Source organism: Anoplolepis gracilipes, chromosome 12 (genome assembly GCF_047496725.1).
Source record: "Anoplolepis gracilipes chromosome 12, ASM4749672v1, whole genome shotgun sequence".
Classification (NCBI taxonomy): Eukaryota; Metazoa; Arthropoda; class Insecta; order Hymenoptera; family Formicidae; genus Anoplolepis; species Anoplolepis gracilipes.
Window position 1 is genome coordinate 8,547,964 of NC_132981.1, and position 19,835 is coordinate 8,567,798.

Genomic DNA, 19,835 nt, shown 5'->3' on the forward strand with positions numbered 1-19,835 from the left:
CGACACTTCGAGCACTGAATCAGCCGAGAATTGTCTTTCGAGACATTTGATGAACGATTAAAAATTATTATCTAAGACTTTACGTTATTCCAAGATGGTCTTTAATTAGTAAAAGACATCCTTCTTTTGATCAAAATTAAAACTGCGTCAATCGTGACGATGACACGCTGGATCGCGTGCAATTTCGCTTGCAATTGGAATATTGCGCGATGATGAGATGTTTTGCGTGTGTAACGCGGTTTTTCTATTTCTCTCGCATTTTCCGTAGTATTTTCGCTCGCGTCGAGAATGAATTCGTGCGGACCGCATACATCGCTCGCACTGACGGTAATTAAATAGGAGAAATTAAACGAACGTCCGCGAACGCACGGTGGGTCATCATTACTCGTAATTAGGATTTTAATTGCCACGTTACCGCGCTCCGTTTACGACTGAAAACGATTACGTCCACCGCACAATTATTCTCACCGGCCACGGAGTAGCAACGGCCATAATCGAGAATCGAAACCGATAATTATGGATATTAAAACTGTAACAGTTAATATCAAGTCTGTTCATCTTTACGTTCATATTTTTCAGCGCGCTCGAGTATTAAAAAATATAGCGAAAACCCATTGCATTTGCATATCATTATTTCAGATGTTATAATTATGTGTTATCGATACAAGTTACGAAACAAAATATAATAATCTGGCAAAATAGTTTTATAATTACTTTGCGTTTCGTGTTCTCGAAGTATTCTATTTTTTTTCAACAAATTTACTTGGTTTCTCGAATTATTTTATGTGTATCAAAATAAATGCAAAAATATAGGTTTAATATAATTCTAAATATACAAGTATCTAGATTGTAAACTACATAATTTATAGAAAGATAGCCTTTAACAAACATCATATATACCTGGTATTCTCTAATAATTTCTAATGATAGCAGGCTGACTTTGCAGTCAATGCACCTGGTATATAAATAGTCCGAGTGTCTGGAAAATATACGTGATTGCCCGCGCATGGCCGCACAATTAGTGTAACAAACGAGTCCCGTAATGGCTCTCAATAAAACGATTATTAACGAGTCGTGTACGTGCTAGCGCGGAACGAGTGCGTGTGTCTATTAACGTGCGACGGTTATTATTGTATTACCTATCTCATTTTTCCGACGATTCGAATGTTATTGCCAGAGTCTTAATTGTCCGTCTGCGAGCGCGAACAAACGAACGAACGAACGAACGAACGAACGAACGAACGTGCGAATATCTTCATTATCGCGGAAGGAAAGAGAAGAAGGCTCTCCGAGTAAATACTTAAAGCGGTGACGCTCGTCGGAGCTGCAATTAACGATCGCTAATGAGACGTATGCAAATATCGAACGGTTGTTAAAGATGCGGCACGCACTTTCTCGGGGTAACGCATCTCGTATTCACGCTGTGCATACGCATGCGAGATAATTTTTGCATCTCTGCGACGCGAGATACAGCGAAATTCTCTCAGCGGTATTATCATCGACGACAACGAACAAAATTCATGAAGTACACTAATCGATTAATACCGTAGCGTCGAGTATCCGATAGCCTTTCCGGGACGTGTTTTTTTTTATCGTATATAATCAATATCATTATAAGCTGGCATGCTAAAAAGTATAAAGCACTGAAATAAAATAATAAAATTTAAATAAAATCCGAAATCAATTTTGTTATTTAACTAAATAATATGTCACAATTAACTTATTAAAGAGCTATTAAAGTAGTACGAAATTTTATGCAGATATATGTCGAGAATCATAAAAAGTAAAATATATTATTGTTATATTCTCTCTTAATAAAAAAGTTATTAATAAAAAGCTAGATAAGTAAGAAACATGCACAAATAATAAAATAAAACGATAAACCGACAAGCTGATACTAGAGCTATTATTTATCGTTGCCATTATTATCTCGTAGAGATATAACGTAACAAGTCGCCGTCGCGCAAGGATGCATTTTATGGCACCATTGGACCGAGGTGTATTTACTAACCGACACGTCTTAATAAACTATCCGGTATCGAGAATTAATCGATCGGTAGATACGAGTTTCCTGTCAATGCACAAGCGTGTCTCGGCGGGAGAAGATTTCGCAATTAGCGGCGGAAAAGCGCTTTATTTAGACGATAAACAGGCGACGGGGACACCGTGTCGATGGAAACGAAACGGTATCCGACCACCGGGTATAATTCATGCTCAAATTGACTGCATGCGGGCCTTAGGTAACTCCGAACACGGCATCGTGCACAGCGTTCGTTCCGCCCTGTTTCGTGCGCGGGCTATAATTTATGGGAGGAGTAGCGAAGCGCGCGAGCACATACAGGCCGTGCGATTGACCCGAACTCGGGGTTCAACGATTATGCCCCGTGGGCATAACTCCGGTACGGATGTGCCGCGCCAAGGAAAAATTCACCCGGCATTGTGTGCATCCGATCGGATCGCGCGAGCTCTCAGGGGGAGTCAACGTCAGCTCTCGTTGCTTCTCTTGCCATCTTTTTACTTTGATGGCCAATTATGGTGGTCTTTTAATTCCACATCAAAATAAACGTAATTTTATAAAAAAAACCCTATGCATCCTATTTTCAAGATCGTATTTCTCTTATGTGCAATATAATGAAATATAATAAAATATTGTATATCTGATATCATTATTTTTTATAAAAGATCACAAATTGGACCAAAATTTAAATTAAAATAAAAAAAAAAAAAAGTAAAAAAGTAATATGATTTAGAACAGATTAATTGATAACATTTTTAAACAATTTATAATAATAAAGTCTATTAGACTTTTACTAAAATATTGATTAAGAAAACGAAGCATCTCTCCAAATTCCACGGAGAATACATATTGTACATCCTCTAATGTGTACGCGTTATACGAGCTATTCGTGTACGATAACCATCCAACTTAACGACTTAGCCCTAGATTAGGAGTTACGATGAATGCGTGTTCCGAAGCTCGTTCTGTTCTAATTGATACGAAACGTCATACATAAGTAATCAAATACATTGAAACGAATAAAAATGATTGTAAACATGTAGCAATTAAACTCTGAATCATATCGATTTAAATTGACGAATTATATTTAATTAAGATGTCTGAATTGAATTGCGAGTAATTTTTGATCAGAACGTTTCTAAACATAATGTAATTTAATAATCATTTATCTCAATAACTATTATATATATATTACTATCTAAAAATTGATTCCTGCTCTTTATATTGTATTCCGTAATCCGATAATCACGTAGAATGAGAACAAAAATTCGATAGTCAATACTATGAGAAATTGTCTACGCGATCAGAAAATAACAGACGCATTCTGCGGGATTATATCGATTCCAGAGTGCACCACGGGGTGAGTTGAAGTTGGGCCGCTCAACGCGAAACAATTTTCAAGCGAATTTTATCGCGGCGACGAGCGATGCGCGCGAGCTCAATTTCGTTAAATGCAACGGAGCGAGGCAACGGAACGAGGAAAAAAGCAGGCGAAAAAAGAAATTGGAGCCGCGGGCGGAATGGACCGCGGTACTCGGCCGGATGGAAATTCACTTTGCGCTCTTTGCTCGGGATATCGACACACAGCGGTCGTTACTTAAAGACGCTACGATCCGGAATTTCGTTTCCCAGAGAAATGGGAAAGGGGGAGGATGGAATTAGATAGTCCCACGCGGAATCCCATTTACAACGTAGGGCGACGCGAGCGATTGTCCGATACAAAATAGCGCTCCCGAAGGCCGAATGGATGGCGCGTGGGAGCAGCTGCGAGACGCAAGATGTGCGTGCCATTTCCGGTATTGCGGTGTAAATTCGGCTGGCGATCTCGCTTACGCGACATTGGCTTTTGCATCGGTTGCAATCCGTTACGTAACGCGCGTTTATTTCTGACACGGTCAATCGGAGTGATCGGAGTAGAGCGCTGCGTAATAGCTTCCAGCGATGAAATGATAACAATCGCAGAATTACGAGAATAAAGAATAATAACCGTTAATAATATTGTCATAATTAGAAAAATAATAATTATTAATCATCAGTTAAACATAATCACACTCATTGCGACATAATAATTAGTTCACAACATTTCTGTTATTTAACACACAATTTTTATAAATCCTCGAATATTATTTATATAATATTCGAGGATAATTTATTATATTTCTAATAATATTTATAATAATCAAATCTTCTCACACACACACACACATAATATATGTGTTATAGAATTGCAAGTGCATTATGTTAAAATAAAAAAAAAAACCGATTCCACCGAAGACGATATTTATAATCAGAATACATTTTAATTGTTAATCAATACATAATTAATTATAGATTATTTATAGAATAATTATAGATTATTCTATCAAAATTTATGCGTCACATACTTATCATTATCATTATATTAATCATAAAAATAATGTAGTTGACATTTATCAAATTAGCATAAATTGACCGATAAATATTTTAGATAAAGTTGCAATTTGGAATTTCGAGAAATATTATCACGGTCATTTTCATACCAAAGAATGATTTGATGAAGGATTCGCGTGCGTCAAAGAATCCAAAGAATTTGAGATCTCTTTTTACACTTTTACAGACGGAGCGTGTCGAGCTCGTTGTGCACCGCCGGAAGATTAATCGTTTTGATTCGACGACACGGAATTGAATTACGAGCTGTGCGCACGAAAAGGTCGTGGCTCGCGTTACACAGTAGGATTTCTTGTGGGTGTGGCGGTCGCGCGCTGTAAAATTTGAGACATTTATTGCAGTCATTTTGCGACCGGTATTTGAAACTCCAGACAATTCAACGGCAAAGAATTTCCATTTGTTTGCGAAATTGCTACTCATCTGCGAGACGTCTCTCGTTTCAGAATACGTATGAGTAGAATTCTTAAATATATATAATATTCTTAAAGAGATATAAGCACGAGTAGTAAAATTGTTTATTTAAAATTTTAGTACAAGTAGTTCATCTACGATGAACTGAATTCTGATTGCAAAATTGATAATAATCTGATAATATAAATCATTTGCAAAAAATATAAATTATATATTTGAATGTGAAAAAATAAAGCACTTTATAAAAACATGTATAAGAAATTAAAATAAAACTTAAAAATTAAAAATTTTTCTATTCGAAACATAATTTGTAATTTCAAATATTATTTTATATCAAATATCTGATAAAAATAATTTATATTAAATAACTGCCTAATATGTACTATATTAAATATACAAATAAAATGATCAATTTTTTAAATAATTTAATAATTAAATTAGCGAGCAGTACATTAATTTTGATATTCCTAGGGCTAAAAAATTAAATTAATGAAAAAACCTGCAAATAAATTCGCAGAAAGAATTCGAAGAAAGATAGAATCTTTTCTCCTTTCTAAGAAAATGTAAATCGCGAGGGCAAAATGGCATAATAAATGATGCCTACGGTACAACGACATAAACGCTTATGATAGGATTTCAAGATGCAAGTCGACGATAGTGCAGAGGTCCACCACGTAGCCGAATGTGATCCTCCGGCAACTAATTGGAGTGTTTTAGTTAACAAGTCGAGCCGTCTTTCAGTAGTGCCGTATCCTTCGGGCAGCAATCCGGAGAAATTGGCAGATTGATCGCTAACGAGCAACAAAAAGCTCGACGGTTTTATTTCTCTTCCATTTTAAATTCAATAACGTGACGGTGAAACACGATATATATTTGAGATCAGACGATAAATTCACATAACAAGACGTCGTTTATAACGATCGAATTTAAGATTGAACGATAAACTCGCATAACAAAATATCGTTTTTAATGACGCGAATTCGTCGCGTGTAAATAATAAAGTTATATAGTGATATACGTCCATAATAATTTATCATTCAATTTTAAATATGATAAAATTCGCCAGCAAATGAAATTAAATGAAATTTTACTACTGTTCGCAAATTTTATAAACAATACACAATTTATGTAAACATGTGGAAAATAGTAAAAGCAAAAAAATTTAATTGCATATTTGAGTTGCTACAAACCAGATAATAATAATATAAAAAGAAAAATAATTTATTAAATTTTAGATAAAAAAAATCAAGACACATTCTTGAATAAAAATTTTCGAATTTGTGCGGAATTTTCGTAAAAGTTTATATATATATATATATTTTATTTATTTATTTATTTAAGGAACAAAAAAAATGAATTATTGAGCAATAATGTAAAAAGCTTCAATTATCCCATAATCGTTTAGTTAAAATATCGATCAAATAAGATTTGCTTTTGTAAAAGTAGGTACTTTAAATTGTGAAAATACTGTAAATCGTACTTTTGTTGAACTCACAAATTAAATATTGAGAAAGAAGTCTTTTTTTAAATTGGCTAAAAAATATTATGCGCAACTTGCGCTATTGAGAAAATCAAATAAACGAGTTTCTAACTTAGTTAACAGCTGAGGGATTCAATCAAAAAGAGTAAGACGGAATAAAACTTTTCTTAAGAAAAATTTTAAATCAAGAATCTAGGAAAAATTTATTTAAGTTAATACAATAAGGCTTTTTTAAATAAATCATTTCTGGTCCTCTCTTACACTTAGAGAAACACTTAAAGTCATTTATTTTCTAGCAATATCGAAACAGCGAAAACTTTTTGAAAACTTCGCGATAAACGATTCGTCCAATAAAAGCTCTCAAAGTGCGATTTAACTCTTACTCTCTCTCTTTCTCTCTCTGAACACGACCAATGTTCGTTCACGTCGCACGGAATAGCAATCGCTGCTTTTTAAAGCGTCGAAGCGAGGATCGCACAGTCGTCAGTGTGCGCAGGAGCGTAACAATGGCAAGAGTTAATTCGCAGTCGTTGGCATGGAGGAAGCAAGGATCAGCCAGGCACAGGATCCAGACGATCGTTCCAGGTGAATCCTTGGAAGAACGATCCCGGGTTATCTCTCCGCGCAGCCGTACCAAAAGATGATCGTTTAGATAACGATCGAGAGGTTGAAACTGCACTCTCGGACGAGAGCGACACCGGGGAAGGATCAACCCCGGTAAAAACGCTCGACAACCAGGGAGACAGAGTGGCATGACATTAACGTAATTCGGCAGATAAGCCTCGGAATGGTCACCGCGAGATTTCTTTTCGCTATTTCGTTCAGAACAGCGCACATGCGAAGAGAACTACGCGAAATCGTAAAAACACACTTGGGGCAGTGAGGAATTGTCCGGAATCCTTCCCCCAGTAAAATATACGCGGTGATTCATCATCGGTTGAAAATATTAGACAACGAGCTTTTAAAAAAATTTCATATCGACTTTTTCTGAGTGATATTTAGATGAGTTACTATTATTGGTTGCGTATACGTTTCGCGTTTCAACACGAATTATTTTCAAAATCAAACTACTAATTAAATATTCTAAACCTATCTGAGATTACTCGACATAGATATAAAAGTCTTCGCTCTCTCTCATTTTAAGTACTTAATAATATAATTCAAGTGTCAAACGTAATATTAATTTTTATTTATTTATGGCTTGAAAATTATAGATACTGTTGACATTGCAACAAATCTTCTGTGAGTTTGAAAGATCATCTCGTATACGAGTAGCGAAAAGATACACGCACGTGTAAGATACGTCAGCGGAAATTTATGAGCGCAGTTATTCATACTCATGGCTCATATTCTATGACTAATTATTGTAAATTCATAACCGTAGAAGCTTGTTTTCTTGTAAATCAACCGTGATAAATAGATTATACTTTAAGAGTATCATGAGATTATAACACAACAGAATATCTAGGATTACGATAAAAAAGTACTTTTATTATACTCTCTTAAATAAAATCAGTGTATATAACTAATTAGCATTGATATCAATTCTAATTATACAGCACTGAACACAGAAAAATCTCACTGAGAAAAATCATTTAATGATAATAGTTAATATTTCAGTGTAAACTCTTACATAATCAGTAAAATATATGATGGAGGAAAATGTGAATGTTTTCAGTTTCAAAATTTAACAAAATATTAGAAGAAATAATTATAAGAGAATAAATTATCATGAGATGCACACATTCATATTTCTATGATCGTGAAAGCAGTAAAAAGGTTTCCGATTCGAGAAAAACTCTGATCATTTAGATTATAATTTCCGTTCCTAGCGAACTTTATTGCATCGCCGCGTAGCAATAACATTGTCTTTCTCTCCTCGTGCCAGGGAAACTTCGTGCCAAGATTTCTTTCGCTCTTCCGTTCTAGAGCCACGGAGGAAAGAAAGAGCACACTAGAAGATAAAATCGGGAGGGCAGGACGAGGATGGAAAATGGCGTCTATCTTTGAGGGTGGCAGACGATACCACGTGCAAGCACTTCGTGCCAATACGCCGCGCGTCAGGATTACGCCTTGTCGCCCTGGAATTGTTTAACTTTAATAAAGCTATATCCTGCCAGCACACTTGCCCTTGCAGCCGTGCTGTTGTCCTTCTCACTGCTAGACCGGAGGATACCGTCGTGATTGCCTAGATGCTTGTGCGCGTCCCTCGGTTTAAGCGCCTTCTCAGAGGTGAGCTCACGAGATTACTGCAGCTTCGAAACCAATAAGAAAACGAAAGAGGAAAGCTCACTCATTAAATCGTTCATTCGTATCTCATACATCCTTATCTTTTATTTACACGGTGATTGACTGTCAAAAAAAAAAAAAAAAAAAAATTATTTTTTGAAAGATTTATATATTGACAGTAAATAGCTACTTTTTAAAATATATACATATGTATTAATATATATATATATATATATATATATATATATATATATATATACATCTATACAATACAATATAAAAACTCTTCTGATGCTCCTCTCTCGTGATCAATAAGAAAGAAATGTTTGTATAAGTGCTACGTTGAGTCTCGTAATTATTACATCATCAGACACTGTAATGCAATGAAATATTCATCGCATCGAGTGATAAATTCGTCGCCGAAGCAACAGGTTAACGTCGAAAGTTCCACCTCTGAGTGTATATACAGCTCGTATCTTTGACAGGATAAATGCGACGATAAATGATTGACTCATTATGCCGATCAATATAATTCGTCTGCAGTTTTCAATAGCCGAGCCTCCTGAAATAATTACTCAGCCGCGAAAAACATTTTCTCGGTTGAAATAACGAGCAATTTAGATTACGTGCAAGTCGAGCGACAGTTAACTTGATAACATATCGTCGTCATCTCCCATACGCATTCGACGCAGGCTAATCGGAAATGAAGTACGATATGGACGCGTGGGACACGAGGTAATTTACCGCTTGATTGCCGATTCGTGATGCCCGCGGGATTTCGTTGATGGCTTCGAAAAGCTAGGTACTCCGCAAAGTTCGATGTGGTTATCAGTGATCACGCGTTTCCCTCACTCGCGCTTTAGTTTATCTTCATCTTTCTATTATAAATATGTATATCCAACGTTAAGTGTAGCAAAAATAAATTATATTTTCCGCGACGCGATAAACTAAATAATAAATGAAAATAAACGTAAAAATATTGAGTTTACGTTTTTATCATCTCCTACTTTATCATTCTTTCGAAGCGTAAACGCTCCTTCAAACTTCCCTTGTTTCATGGCGTGACAAAGTTTGGCGGAATCCGCGAACTACAAACTTATAATGATTTAGCTTCGCACGTGTTCTCAAACGGGCGTTCTACAGCAATTACGACAGCTACTAGCACAGGTTTACACTACGATTCTGTTTTTCATTGAGCGTACACTACGCTCGTTCGTAACAACAACGATCCCGCCGGCGATAACAGACGTTATCTCCATCACGTTTTCCGTTCCGTTCGCAGTACGGGCAACGGCAAAACTCGAGATCACCGCGATTGTTCCCAGCGCTGCCGGGAAAGAGAGGGTGGACGGCATTCCCGTTAAGTGGGTTCGTTTCTTCGTTCGCAGTATCAGTCGTGGCACGCCGGGCTTCGGTAATTCGATAGTTTCGCTAGTTCCGTAATCCTAGATTTTCCGAACCATCTGCCACTTCGCTTCGCGTATAGCCGAGGTCGCGCCATTGAATCCGGCAAGTTAATTTTCGCGATCTCCTCCGTTTGTGCCCCAGGAGAAACCAGTTGGTCGATACAGTCCTGTGACAATTACGTACACGCACGTGCGACGACAGAGAATCAATTGTCGGGTACGTTGATTAAAGAAAAGAGAATAGACTGCCGGCAAATGTCGTTACCACGAAAGAATTTGCCATGTCGCAATATTATTTCGGGGTGCGTCGAGGGTACCGTTGAGTCATTTCTACGTCTGTTCCATTTGTATTAACGTCCTCGTAATGATAATCGAATAGCCTCGCAATCTTTCAATAATAATTAAGATTCGAAAAATCAAGAAGAAAATTAATAATTTATAAGGAATAAATATATAATCCGAGAAATAAATATGGAAAAACTTTATAAAATTATAGTGTAAATTAAAAAATTTAAATGTAACATAATAATATTAAAATAATGTAGCTATTTTTTTAAACAAAATAGGAATCATTACTCTTAATTATATCTTTCTGCTAATTTACAATATATTGTACTAATTATTTTATGTTTTTGTAAATAGTATATCAGATGAATTGCATAAAAAATAAAAATATTAAATTCTCCGTTATATTTTTATATTTTAACATATTTTCTTTATATTTTTCGATATATATAAATAATGTAATTTTCAATTTTATTTCTTGTTTTTTGCGAAATTTAGGATTAAGATTCCTGAGTGTGTCGCTTAGCATTCGTGTGAATTGCGGAACGGGTGTACAGCAAGGAACATAAATCATGATCTGAGCGTCTATCAAAAGCATAGCCCGACGAAATCTTCTTAGAGCAATTTGCAGCACAAACGAGCCGCGGGCAAGCGAAGGGGGTGGATGTTTATGAAACGCGACGAAGCAAAATTACCGTAACTGCAGAGCGAAAGACAAGATAAAAGGGAGAACTCGGTCTATCTGTTTCGCGAGGCAATGAGACGAGCAGAGAGACGTAGGAGAGAGGATTAATGACGAAGACGCAGATGTTCGAAACGCTCTATAAGCGCATTTCCTTAATAGCACTAACTACTATATAAAGCGACGTGCTCGAGTAGAAACTGACAATAAAATTGGACAATAAAAGAATATTTTGCGAATATTACTCTTATATACGCATCTCGGTCACTTTTTCCAAAGAGAATATTAGATAATTCAGCATTCTATTATATTATAAATAAGAAAAATTATCTCGCATATATTTATCATACAAACTGACAAATTCGCATCTAAAGATCTATACATAAATATATTAAAAATGCCAGTTTATATTGACACTTTTGCAATTATGAAAATAAATTTTATATTCAAATATTTTAAATTAAACATTTAATATTTTCTTAATCCTAATTTTATATTGTTGCTTTAAAAAAATTTAATCAATTATGCAATAAGAAATTAAACGTGTTATTTATTTTATTACTTGATATTAATAAATACCAATGAATAAAATTGAAATAACGTGCTTTAGCAAAACCAATAAAAATATATAGCGATAATTAAATTAGATTCGTGAAAATATTTCATGAAAGCGTAGAACCGCAGATGTAAATAAACATAGGGTAACGCGTCGACGTGGCAAACACGATCGACACATTCAAATTTGAGGATCGAATGGGAAGCGCGAGGACAATAATTTTGCATGGTCGATTTACGAGCGAACTCATCTGCCTCTGCGCGTACGTCAGTTATATCCTCGAAATATATATCTTATGCCCGTAAGGGAGAAGATAGAGGTGAGAAGAAGATACGGCGGTCTCGGCCGCCCACACACGTTGCTTTCAGAGTTCTTGAACGCGGTTGACAAGGACCAACAGAGGATCAGCGGAGGGTATAGTGAAAGCCGGAGCTGAGTTTTGCCGTAATCTGACCTGGCGCATGTAATCACCGGTTTTGCCATTTAAGGAGTTACACGTGAACGTTCGGTATATAAAACTCTGGATATGATGCAAGTTTTTTTATGCGATTAGTGATTAATGTACGTCCAAAGCAATAGAAAGTCGCAAATGTAGACGTAATTCGATAATATACGAAACCTACATCACATTTAATTGGCAGAAACAATTCGCGAAAATTTTGAAAAGGTAGATAATTTTAGTTCTAGTCACTGCGCTCTAGTCTCTCCCTTTCTCTCCGCATTTCATGCGCCGATCTAATGATAGATAATAATATCTGTCACTATTATAGCAAAATTATTTTAGATTTAGATAGATTTTCTTGTAGTGAGATAATTAATGAATTTTGATTGATCACAAACCCTGCATGTGCGTGATTTGTAAAATTATACATAAATATGACAAGTAAAACTTTGCGAATGCGAGAGATAACGTAATTTAGCCAACAATCCATCTTCTTCGTAATGAATCGAAGAAAATAACATCGCCGTGCGTAAGTAAATATTGGAAACTTTTCTCATTCTCTCTTCCGATCCTATAATTTCTCTTTAATTATGCGATATTATGATTTTGCGCGAGCGACAAACTGCGATGGCGTGTAATTTAATGGATGATGGATGGATTTTGTAGCTCGAGCGACCTCAACGAAAATAAGTTTTATTAATGAAGATGCTCCCTTCACGACGCAATTGTGTCAACGGCTGCTGTGCAACTTCCACAATTTCGTCACTCAAGGGGAGATCGATTATCGCTTCCCACAGTGACAGTAAACGCGATGCTAAACAACATTCTGTTATGTAATAACGATAGTAATATATATAAAATTACATGAAATTTAATAACAAGAAATTATTAAAAATATTCAATCATGAAAAAAATCTGGCATAATTTCGAATGACGCGATTATTTTAACTTCAATAAGTTATTAAAATCAATGTAACCATTTATATGTAAATTTATACATAAAAATAACATTCAAAATCTGAATCACTATTTTATATCAAAATATATTAAATAAATAATTACGTCTTAATATTAAAAATGTTAGCAAAACACACCGTTTAATGCGTTAGCATAATTAATACATTTTCATGAATATTATTTACAATTATAATTAAGAATACACATATAGAATACATTACTAATTTCTGTTTAATAAGTCTTCAGTTTACTTTACGTTCAATTCGATATTACACGTTAACCGAAACGCGAAGCAAACCAGGAATTCGACGTTCGCACGGTCTGATGCTGAACTTGGACTTATTTTGCAAACGATAAATAGCCAAAGTGAAATATATGTAGGGTCGTTTAGAATCTTATACAGCATATATAACGCATCCCGCTGACGCGCGTGCAGTTTGCTAACAGTTAACACGGTTTAACGAGCCTTGAAATACGATCAACCAACAAGAATTCGCGACCCCACACCCGTACAAAAAACTACCTATACAAAAATGCTTGTTCATAAATAAATACAAATATGTCTGCAAGCGGATGTAGAGACATCGATAAAGTTTAAGGACGAGATATAAATTTCAATCAATAATTTCAGTGAAAAAAATGAACTGATTCGATACAAATTTATGCTACCGGTATTAGTCGTTTACTTGTAAAGTGAGCGAATCTATAAAAATATTAAGGTTGATATAAAAACGTAACATATATATAATCAAAATTTCCTAATATCATATGAAAAGTGAAAACGTTAATCAATCAATCATCAAGATCTCTCTCTCTCTCTCTCTCTCTCTCTCTCTCTCTCTCTCTCTATATATATATATATATATATATATATATATATATATATATATATATATATATATATATATATAGAATTATAATGTATTCTTTTCAATATAAATATCGTACGAGAATATGAATAATTTATATAATTATGATATCAATAACCGAGAGTAATCGCACGATATAATTGTGACCTCTCTCTTCCGCTACGTTAAAACGATTTATTTTATCGTGCCTATAGCAGGCACGGTATATTGTTTCCACCGAGAAGAATTAACCGGCAATTAAATTGCGGTTTAATATTTCCCGCGCGCGATACTATATATGTATCCTATCGCCCGAGGTTATGCGGAAAGAGTATAAACTAAAAAAATCAAAAAAAAAAAAAAAAAAAAAAAAAAAATCCGGGAATGGCGCGTATTACCTCAAAGTTTAATTAACTCAATGAATCTGCCCGGCGTATAGGCGAATACTACGTTTCTGCGTGTGCACGCGACGTACGCATATTGCGCCAAAGCCATAGCGCGAGTAATTCTCTCGCAACTATACTCTCGTTGACCGTGCAATTTATTTTCCATACAGTTTTCATGCGCTCTTAACGAGACCGGTCACCTCTCTCCCTCCGCCCCCCCCTCCTCCCACTCTCTCCCTTTCCTTCTTTGTGATGCCACCTGTGCATATGTGTGTATATATATGTGTATGCTGATTTTCACGTATTGTGCATGGTGACGCGCCGCAGACGATACGGGCCCCCGACAAAGGGAAATGCAATTTACTTTGAAAGCGTTGCTTGCGTATTTGCGTCTGCGTAAATTAGATCTGCACGCGTAGTTCGTTTCTATACATGGTTTGGTTGTAACCGGGTTGCGCTTTCTCTTTCATACATATCCCTCTCTTTCTCTCTCTCTCACTCTCTCTCTCTCTCTCTCTCTCTCTCTCTCTCTCTCTCTCTCTCTCTCTCTCTCTCTCTGTCATATATTATACACACTCGTTCCAGAATAATTTTGAGTTTGACTTTAAAATTGTTGAGTTTGTACGCGATATGAAATTTGTAATTAACTCTGCATCGCGCTCGAGCGAAAAAAAAGTTACGCCCATTATTCAGACGAAGTACACGAAATGCTCTATTACAAATTTATTAACTGCCCAACAAAAAAGTGACACGCGAAATTATAAGAGCACTTTTAACAACCTATGTAACTTTAAATAAAAAATTGCAAAAAATTATACTCAAATAGTATTTAATTTCAATAAAAACATGATTAAATTTAAGGAATATATATATTTCATCTATAAAAAAAATTCAAACTTGTGTGAGAAAGAAAAGAGAGAGAGCGAGAGTTGAAGAATTCATGATTTTAGGAATGTTATTTTATATTTTACAAGAAATACAGCGAGATGTTTTCAAAATGTCAATCGAAAGACAGTGGAGATATGTCGGTAGAACATCACTACTGTCGGAGTTCGTGAAAATTCTCTATAGGATTCGAGCTACTTGGTCGTCGATTTACGGCTTCTTTGATCCTCTTGAAATCCCTGGGGCATTTACAGAGTTAAGAAAGGTACACTTCGAAGCACGGAAAAGCCATATGTACGTGTGTCTAAGAACGACTGATATCGTGGAACTCAAAAATAGATAAATCGCGAAACACAATTTGATTTGACGAGCGAAGTAAACTGTTTAACAGAACATTAGACTAGTTTTTGTACTATAATATAAATTGTTAATAAATTATCATATTTTTTTATCTGCATATTTTAAAAATATTTTCTCCAATGTACGTCAAAATATTTGTTTACATATGTTAATAATATGACAATTGTACAAGAAAATTGAAAAATTATTAATTCTTTAGCTTGTTATAATAAATAATATAAAAACGTATTAAATTTAAATTTTATTTTTATACATATGCAATAATGAAGCAGTTTAATAAATTTTTTTAATATCATTGATTATATTACAAAATAAAAAGTAATTTACAAACTTTTAAAATGGATTAAGATTCTCTTGTTGGCATAATTCGCAGATCAAAATTTTTTTCGCCAAATCTACAGTAATATATATATATATATATATATATATAATAATAAAATAATTTGAGTGTCGCGCGGATGTTGAGGCTAACAAAACGGCGAGAGGAGAATCGAGGGCGATGAAGGAAAATGCAATTTTGCTAGCCCCAAACACCGACACGCACAAAAGCCTGTACTTACGCGTCGCAAAATATACTAGTATGCATGTATGTGTGTCCCGGCATACTTCCGGCGCACGTAGGACCGCGCGATTCAGGAATACCAACCTGCGGACAAACAAACGGGTTAATTAAAAGCCTGACTCCATGGGTTGCGAGGGAGAAGCAGAACGCAGAATGGAGGGCAAGCACAATGCACAGACAGGACGAGGAAGTCCTCCCTGTCGGGTTTGGTCTCTTATTTAGGCGCGTGTGTATACACGCACGAATATTCTGCGAAGTATGTAGAAATATATATACGTATGCATATACATTCTCTGTAGAAATATATATATATATATGTGCTGACGTCGAATATGAAATTTTTCGCGTACCGATCGTCTCTTCTTTGCATTAATTACTTCGTAAAAATTATGTGTTGTTTTTGACAGATATTCATGATTGTGAGCAGGAATACTCGTTGACAGAAACGCTCAAGGCCTCTTGTTTCGTGCGTACACGTGTGGAAAATTATAACTGACGGCGTAAGAATAAACTTGTAAATTTCATTAATGTATTTGTGAAAAATATTACAGACAAAGAAAATTGTGACTGTATCTTATAAGTACAATACTCGTAACATCTAAATAATATCTAAATAGTTTGTGTAATATCTTATAAAATACCATCTACTTTAATATTAATGAGAGATAATGTCTTTTGCGACTTCCAAATGGTAAATACAAAAGTACCGCCATAACATTACATAATACATTTTAAAGAACAAAGTTTCGCGAAAATAAAGTTAAAGTCTCCATTGCAAAAATAATTCATCGCCTCATATAACCAATTTGTACGTTCGCAGTCGCGCAAGTGATCGAGACGATGGTCGTAAACGCGAGAAGAAAAAGCCGTTTTTACGGGGAGGTCACATTGACGGCAACTTTAACGACGTTCAACATCCAACGAATATAACCGACAATGCTATCGTGAATTTTCTTTCCTTCAGCTAAAATACCCGGTAGACTCTCACATGTCGTCTCATACGTGCACGCGATAAATCGTCGGCTCGTAAAAGCAACGTTTCCCTATTCGGTCAGAGTCACGAGAAAATTAAATGCGCTCGAAAGAGCCCATCAAAATCGTGTCTCAGTGCGCGACGAAATTAACTTCCTATAAAGCACAAACTTGTTTCGAAGTAACGTAGGAGATGAATGACGGGATCTTTGACTTTTCTTTGTCTGACAATCTCAATTGGAATTGCCAACTATAGACTTACGAGCGTAAGAGAACTCTAACTAGAAAACATAATTGTAAAATAAAAAATTTTTTTAAACAAATTCAATTCTGTTGTTGAAATTTGAATGAATTATGTAAATTCAATAAAATAGAAGGAAAAACAAAGTTAAATCATAACACTGACGATTTGCAATTACTTAAGAAATATTTTGTTAATGTTAAGTATTACGATATTATATTTTATCTTATTACTAACATCTTCCCCATAAATAATTTTATTTACATATAATGCTGCATAAATATTACAAAACATAATTTATAAATTATTGGTTGTTTCGGAATATTAAAAAATACATGAGAACTGTTATAATTTATTTGAGCGTAAAAAATATCCCCCAAAAATTAAAAAAAATTATTTTAATACTAATATACATATATATGTTAAATTAGTATTTTATTTTCATCATCAGTAACCTTATTATTAAATTTATTTTAAAATTAATTACAGAAAATTAAAACCTGTCGACGTATGTGAGTTGATTAAGTCGAGCGTTATTTTCTTGATTCTAGGAGTGAGATCAGCGGAAACTTTGGGGTGCGAAATTCACGATCCTATGGAAACATGCATAAGTTGTGCAGCTCTCTTACGAGCACGCCCGACGGCGGTAACATCGGTGCAACTCCGTGCCCCGGCTGGAGCAAACTTCTCTGATTTCTCTGCTTGTGAACTAATTATCATCCGCGCGCGCTTATCGCGACTGTGTACATCGTTGGCGGTTACTTGAACATGTAACAATGGAAATTTCAGCCACAACCGCGCCGCGGAAGATCGGAGCGCTCGATCAAACTTCGCATAACTTTGTTGCGCGTCACGATGGAAACCGCAATCTCACGGCGATTCTTTTCGTCGCGAAAAATCTTTGCCAATCGCGCGGGAGAACGCCTGGAATTTTTGCCGCGAATCATCATTCCGTTTGGCGCGCGATCAAATGGCAGCAAGATCAATGCGCTTGAAAATAAGACGAAAATAAGATGTTTATTTCTTGAAAGAGTATTTTGAATGTTCACATGCGCGCATTTTGGAAAATATATAGAATAAATGTTATTTATAAATATATTTTATTTTACCTATAATTGATTCTTTTTAGTTCTTCTCGCTTTCTTTCCTAAATTTTTAGACTTAAATAATTTGTTAGTCATACACAGACAGAACGATTTGTTTGAATAATTTGTTTACATTTATTTATTTTATTCAAATAATATTATAAAATATGAAAATATTATTTTTATTTGACCGAACAAAGTATTATTTCCTTGAATTAAAAAATATTATATGATACATGTTATTTTAAAAATCCAATAATGTTATTAGTTTCTTCAAATAAACAGCTTCTTTCGAGTGTTTCAAGCATAAATTTGATTAAATCTAAAGAAATTTTTCTCTCTGTGTATACGATTTATTATTTTTACAATTTTAATATATGATAAACGGTATTCCGTAACATATTTACTATAATATATCTACTGTGATCAGTTTTTAAAATAAAAAAAACCTGCCGATATTATAGTAATAAATGGTTGATAATAGAAAAATATATATTTTTGTTTAGAAAAACAAACTGCGTTTTGTCTCCACTTGTTTTAAAATTTTCAAAGAAAAAATGCAATTTATAACCTGTGTATTTGTTCTGCCTGTGTCTGTTGTCTTGCGTATTATATGACAATATTTTTAAATGCATTTATTTTTCAAAATAATAAATGCGTTTCTTTTTAGCGATGCATTTGTCTTCATCACAAATTTTTATTTTATTATTTCTGAGACAAGTCGCAACGAAGCATGAAGTGGGCCATTAATTTTCTCGCGCGGAAATCCGTGGATGATTCGTCCGCGGAGTTTCTGTGAATTTTAGTCGCAGATGTAGGCCAACCGCATGCGGATATATGCACGCGAATCGCAGTCGAAATTGATCCTCGACCAGAGACCGATACGTGGATTCTCCTTGGATAGTAGCGGGAGGCCAGAACAGGAGACCGGAGAAGGAGAAAGAAGAGGAGGAAGAGAAAAGAGGTGCGACAGGTGCGTTTAGATACACATAGCTAGAGGCTGCACGGAAATATGTCACGCGCCTAAATCGAGAACCCTGCGCGAACTCTAGCCAAATAGTCGGGGACGATCTTGAACCTTTTTTTACATAGAAAGTCTATAGCATTTTATTTGGTCAAACGTGGAATAGTGCCGGGTCAGACCAGATATAGAGGTACGAAGCTCAAAATGCGAGGAAAACCGCTTCTGCGGTTTTTCTGTGCGCGTGCAAACGTAAACCGTAGAAATGTAAATAGAAAACAAAACCCACTTATGGATGCGCGCAAATTACTAGATCTTTTCGTACGATTCGACAGAGAGAAAGAGAACAATCCTTGTATAAAACACTATAATAAAGTTCGTGGCTTTAGTAACAGCAGCTGTGAATGCGATAAAGTTACTGTTTAGAGAACGGATAATTTTACACGCTTCACGAACTTTAACGATGATAATTTATCATATTATTTGCCCGTCATCTTGCAGTTTGTATGCATAAAATTTTGCTACACAACCATTGCAGCAAACGAGCTACAGCAAAAACCTAACACATGTAAAAAGAAAATAAATATATAGATTAATTGCAAATGCTAATAGCTTGCTTAAATATAATTGTTAAAAAAGGGAC

General features: G+C 35.1%; 1 protein-coding gene across 3 annotated transcripts in view; it reads right to left on the reverse strand.

Moving 5' to 3' along the window:
* Ror (tyrosine-protein kinase transmembrane receptor Ror) overlaps nt 1–19,835 on the reverse strand; it is a 237,202-nt gene that overhangs the window by 135,041 nt on the left and 82,326 nt on the right. For 2 of the 3 annotated variants that reach the window (XM_072903495.1, XM_072903494.1), the window contains exon 2: nt 15,932–16,017. The exons of the other annotated variant lie outside the window; for it this stretch is intronic. The gene's annotated coding sequence lies outside the window, so the exon portion shown is untranslated. The remainder of the gene's footprint in view (nt 1–15,931; nt 16,018–19,835) is intronic. 3 annotated transcript variants of the gene reach the window in all.